Consider the following 6,000-nt stretch of genomic DNA (forward strand, 5'->3'; position numbering starts at 1 on the left):
ATTCTGTTTAAATGTAAAAACATTGCATTTGAATAATGTGTTGTTTCATGCTTGATAAAGCAATTCAAATCGTCTTGTTTGAAGCATATCAGCAAGTAAAAAAATAAGATCTGTTCTTGCAAATATATTACAGCTTTTTTTTCTCTTACAGGAGTGCTGAATAGCCCTGATTCATTATCATTATTTACATTTTTCACTGTTTATAGACGGTGGAAATAGAGGGATGAAGACCTCTATTTTGCTCTAAAAGATCTCAAGAGTGTCCTATGATTACATTTATTTAAACTGAATGTCTAGCACAAATGGGCTCCCATCAGTCATTCAAAATAAATGCGTGCAATAATGGATGTAGTGCCTCTGTTAATAACCTCAAAGAGCTTGTGCTGTTAACAATTCAGCCCTGTTTCAAAGCAAAAGGAACGTCGGTTTCTGCAGCTTAATAATTCACACCTCATGAACTATAACATATAACAAAGCTCCGAAGACAATCGATCCTCAAAGTAATGTATATGTAAAGTAGCAAATTGACCTTTTCAATTCAGGCACAGTTACTGTAAAAATGTGGATTGTGTTTAGGTTAATTAATCGCTTCCTTCAAAACCTACAGTTATAGACTATCGATTATTGCAAGCAGTCACATTTGAATAAAAATAAGTATTGGAGTAAATGGAGTATCTTTTTGGCTACTTTGTAGTTTGAGTATAACAAATATTAGACACGTTTACTGACTACATTTTTGAATAACTGTACTCTTTACTCCAATACATTTGTGATGAGTAGGCTAATGCAATTGGTCATATCATTTTGCATGACACCTAACTTTTTCTGCAGCAGTTTATTTCTGCTAAGAAAGAAGCGATATCGTCATCTACAGGGCATTGAAGGCAGGTACTATATCTTGTACGTTTTTGTCCAAACTCACCCAAACTTGTCAACAAGTCTACTTTATGTGAATGCAAGTGCATTAGGTAGTTGTGAATCAGGTGTTTCACATATCTGAGATGAGGACATGGCTGCAGCCGAAACCAGCACGTCCAGTGCAAGTAGGCTTTGACTATTTCATTCTACTTAACATATATTTAATTATTTATTTAAATTATTTATTTAATATTTAATTATTCGTTTGAAGACTCTTGAAGAGACGTTTTTGGTGGATATTGGTCAGCTTTGCCCTTTTTGGTTAGCTCTCGAACTTAACCGAGACTTGAGTGTTTGTTGACCTTTAAAAGGCTGTTGTTTCGACCTTTTTGATTTTCGAAAATAAACATGTGACTGCTCTCCTCACAAATCAACTGTTTCTTTTTTCACTGGCATGTCTCGGTGTTCAGGACTAGTGCATCTTTGAGCCTATTCAGGACTAGTAAAATAGGCCACTTAAAGTCCCCATGAAATCAAAAATTGATTTTTTTGGCTTTTAGTATAAATGTTTTAGCTTGCTGTTAGTGTGCTCCAAAACAATGACAAAATTCTCATTTAGAAGATATAAACATTCAAAACTTACAGTCTCTCACTTGCGCCAATATGGATCACTCTGCACTTCAGCTTCTCATTAGATTTTCTGTCCAATCAAATGCTCTTTAGAATCTAAAGCGTCCCGCCCCCTACATTAAACGCTGAAGCTAAAATTGGTCACTTGTTCACACATTTACTGTTTTCTAAATGGTGAATGCCACATAGTGCACTATATAGGGGGTAGGGAACGATTCAGACAGTGTAAATATGCTTTCCATTGGGGTGAATGAAGTCTGCTCCGGCCCAGTGAGATGATAGCAGACCACAAAATGTATCGGACCCATTTGACTTCTGCATATATTTAAAGCAATATGATGATATATTAGGAGGAGAAACGGTTATAGATTAGGAGTGTACTGTGCACTTTATTGAGCTCAACGGCTCTGGCTGAGCTGTGATATAAACGAAACGCTACTGGCAATTTTGAAAAAGCGGAGGAGCTGTTCGATATGTCCTGTTCAGTCTTCCTGTTTCAGTGGAAATGACCTCAATATATTGAATAATGCTGCCCGTTCCAAGGCACATCAGTGGGCCTTTAAGTACTGTTAAATTCTGATATTCTAAGACTTTTACTGAAGTCGTATTGGCATGAGTCATTTTCGCTGTAAGGTATCTGTTCTTCTCAAGTATGGTTTTGAGGCTGCACTTTACACTCTTTAAATGATCTGAACTGTCCTGCATTATCCTGAGTCTTTTTGTTATTCAGTGCGGTTGTTCATTACTGGCACGTTCTGAGGATGGAAGAGACACCTGTGAGCACACTCAATAAATTATAGTTTGCCTCCTCATCAGACTTTTGCTGCAGTCACACACTCTCTCTCTCATCTTGACATCTAAAGCTATCCATCTGTAAAACAAGAAATGGGCTTCCTACCCTGTATCTCGTAAAACCGGCTGCTGAGTTTAATTTAATGTGTCAGTCCACCTAATGGGTTCTTTTCAAAGATCCTTTGAAACTACTGACCCTTATTATTTCTTCTGTCATTTAAGAATAATAGCAACCAGCTGAAGGCCAACTTTTATAGTTATTAATATGTAGATAGGGCAGGGATTCCCAAACTTTTTTGTCAACCGAACTATGTCAAGTTACTATCCCTAAAATTTTAAGTTAATATTTGAATTACTTTAACGACATATTCAAGGTTCTCTGATGTTGGTTGAAAGTAACATGGGATACAAGTATATAGATAAAATATATTAATCTGTTATTAGTAATTTTATTATTTTCACTTTGTAGCTGGACTTTAAAGTGGACACAAACCTTTTTTTATAGTGTCGCAGTCCATACATACAACTAAGCTAAATTGCAATTTTTGTGAAGCCCCATTTATTTATTTTAATTTTACAAAATTGATTTTTACCTTTCTTCCACTCATGAACGCCCTGCAGTTCCTTCATGAGCCCCAATTTAAGAAATCCTTAATTAGGGTTTAACAACACTAAAGGAAACATCAAAAGAAACCTGAGGTCAATAATCAATCAAATGTATTTTATTTATTGAAATTTGTCTGACAAAAACAATTTTTGTGAAGAGAAATAAGCAGCTCTTTAGCAGCCCAACAACAAGCGTCTTTTTTACTCTAAATAAACTTTAAATGTACTATCCTTTCACATATTTAACAATTTCTGAATTATGAATTGTTGATTTAATGACCTTAAACAAGTCTTGCATCTTCAAATATCAATGAAATTTCCTGGGATTCTCATTAGCTAAAAATCAGCCAAATGTAAAAAGCAAAAACACATGATTAATAGTTAAAGACCCCCTGTGAAGAAATTCAAGCTTTTAATGTTGTTTATATGTCTATGTGATGTTTTTTAATATGCTTTAAGACAAACCATGTGCAAATCCAGTCTGAGTTATTGCTGAGTATTTTCTCTTCAAAAATTCGGTGAACCAAAGACAGTCTCAGATCACTGGTGTTTCTGACGTCACAAACTACCTTGTAACCAATCACAACCCATTCTCACTCCCAAGGCGTCAAAAACTGAAGCATGGTCAAGCGCCCGAGGCGTCACATAGCAGACGCCGAAGGCGCCCCTCGGCGTCACTCTGTGACTCATTAGGAACTCCATTGCTTTCAATGGGAAACCTGTGGCGGCAATAACAGACGCGAATTGTATCAGTAGGAAATAGCGTCGAAGAAGTCTCATTCCGAACACATCGCGATGTTTGGCATCAGGTCACGTGTGCCAGATGTTGGTAAGTAGTCGTAAATACGCTGACCAAATAATGTTTTCTATAATGTGTTTTCTGTTTGTCGATTAATCAGATTAGCTCTCTCATGTTCAGTCACTGCATTATATCTGTCATCTCCACGGAGGCTTTGCGTTACATTGGTTTCTAATTCAAAACACATTACTAAACTAACGTGATTAAACACTGTCTGTCACGTGACGTGCTATAACTTAGGCCTAGACCTTCAATCAGTTATGAAATATAATATATTCATATCAGGTTCAAAGTAGATATTAGTTCCAAAGTGGTATTTGTAGTAGAAGCGCAGTAAGCACAACACTTACCATGCTTTTACCACAGTATTTGCATTTTTAATGTGTCATTTGTTGTAAATGCACAGTAACCACAAAACTTACCATGCTTTTACCTCAGTATTTGTAGTTTTAAAGTAATATTTGTTGTAAATGCATAGTAACCACAACACTTACCATGCTTTTACCACAGTATTTGTAGTTTTAAAGTAATATTTGTTGTAAATGCACAGTAACCACAACACTTACCATGCTTTTACCTCAGTATTGGTAGTTTTATAGTAATATTTGTTGTAAATGCACAGTTACCACAAAACTTATCATGCTTTTACCACAGTATTTGTAGTTTTATAGTAATATTTGTTGTAAATGCACAATAACCACAAAACTTACCATGCTTTTACCACAGTATTTGTAGTTTTATAGTAATATTTGTTGTAAATGCACAGTAACCACAAGACTTAACATGCTTTTACCTCAGTATTGGTAGTTTTAAAGTAATATTTGTTGTAAATGCATAGTAACCACAACACTTACCATGCTTTTACCACAGTATTTGCCGTTTTAATGTATCATTTGTTGTAAATGCACAGTAACCACAAAATTTACCATGCTTTTACCTCAGTATTGGTAGTTTTATAGTAATATTTGTTGTAAATGCATAGTAACCACAAAATTTACCATGCTTTTACCTCAGTATTGGTAGTTTTATAGTAATATTTGTTGTAAATGCATAGTAACTACAACACTTACCATGCTTTTAATGCCTAATAATTTAAAATCCAAAAATTGTAAGGTAAATCTGTAATTTTTCCTTTAAATAATCCTATATATTATACATAATGAAAATACATTTTATTTTCTCTTTTTTCAGCTGAAAAGACCAAAAGGGCCTTTCGGACTCAGTCAGCTCATTATTGTTTGAGGAGAAGTAAACGGGAGACGAAAAGCTACAAAGGCAAATATTCACAATGGTATGTATGTGTTGGTTTTAACCTGTAATTAAACATTTTATCAATCATTTGTTGTTTCTTAAACCTTTTCTTACAAACCCATAGCCCAATCAGTACAAACATAGTCTCTAAGTCTTAATAATTCACAAGATTTAACAAGTTCTCAAATTCAAATTCGATGCACATACATATTTGTATACTCGTACATAATCCTGCAGCTTTTACTCCTAGTGCTGTCATTGGCTACTGCCTCAATTCCTGTACACATTTATCGCGATATTTGCAAATCAGTTGCAGATTCCCCACACACTGTCAGAAAGTTTATATTAATTGCATTGTATTATTTAAAATTATTACAAATTGGACCCTGTCTGTTGATGTTCCAATGATACATGATGTCTCTACACACCTCATGACCTTCCTCTGTCTGTTTGCAAGAGTGGAAAAGTTAATATGACTTGTCACACGACATCAGATACTCGATTATTTTGTCATGATCAGATCAGTTACACTGCTGATAACTGTCCCATTTGCATGTAAATCGTGTTATTTTTGCTTGCTATTAATGACATACTTTTAATCATGCCCAAATATCAGTAAACTTATTACATAAATGCATTTAACATTTTATTATCCAATCTCTTTACAGAAAAATATCCCACGGTTATGGATAAACTCACAACATCATCATCAAGTCCTGTGCTGAGCACATTGGGCAACAAGTGTCCTCCAACGTATTCGATCCGTGTACTAGTTCTCCACATCTTCCCATGGGACACTGACATTCTTCAGGTGTTCGTGAAACATCTGTCTCCATGTCTTCCTTGGTCTTCGCTGTCTCCTGATCCTCCTGGTGGTGTCCACTTCATTACTGTCTTTGTGCGGTGTTGTTTGGGCATGCGTAGGATGTGTACTTGAGGTCTGCCTAATGCCTTTATCAAATAAGCTTCAGTGCTCATCAGGAGTTTTGGTAAAGGACATATTCACTGACATCCATTAGTTCTAGTCATGCAGCGACTTCATGGTGCAATAGTCAAATGTATAT

General features: G+C 35.4%; 1 long non-coding RNA gene across 1 annotated transcript; it reads left to right on the top strand.

Annotated features, from left to right (window-relative positions):
- Window positions 1–3,582: 3,582 nt before the first annotated feature.
- LOC143714577 (uncharacterized) lies at window positions 3,583–6,000 on the top strand. Its single transcript, XR_013195548.1, has 3 exons — window positions 3,583–3,715; window positions 4,877–4,976; window positions 5,605–6,000. It is a non-coding gene; the product is annotated as an uncharacterized LOC143714577 (long non-coding RNA).

This window comes from Siphateles boraxobius, unplaced genomic scaffold, assembly GCF_051911475.1.
Source record: "Siphateles boraxobius isolate OS27281-9 unplaced genomic scaffold, OSU_SipBor_1 55, whole genome shotgun sequence".
Taxonomy (NCBI): domain Eukaryota; kingdom Metazoa; phylum Chordata; class Actinopteri; order Cypriniformes; family Leuciscidae; genus Siphateles; species Siphateles boraxobius.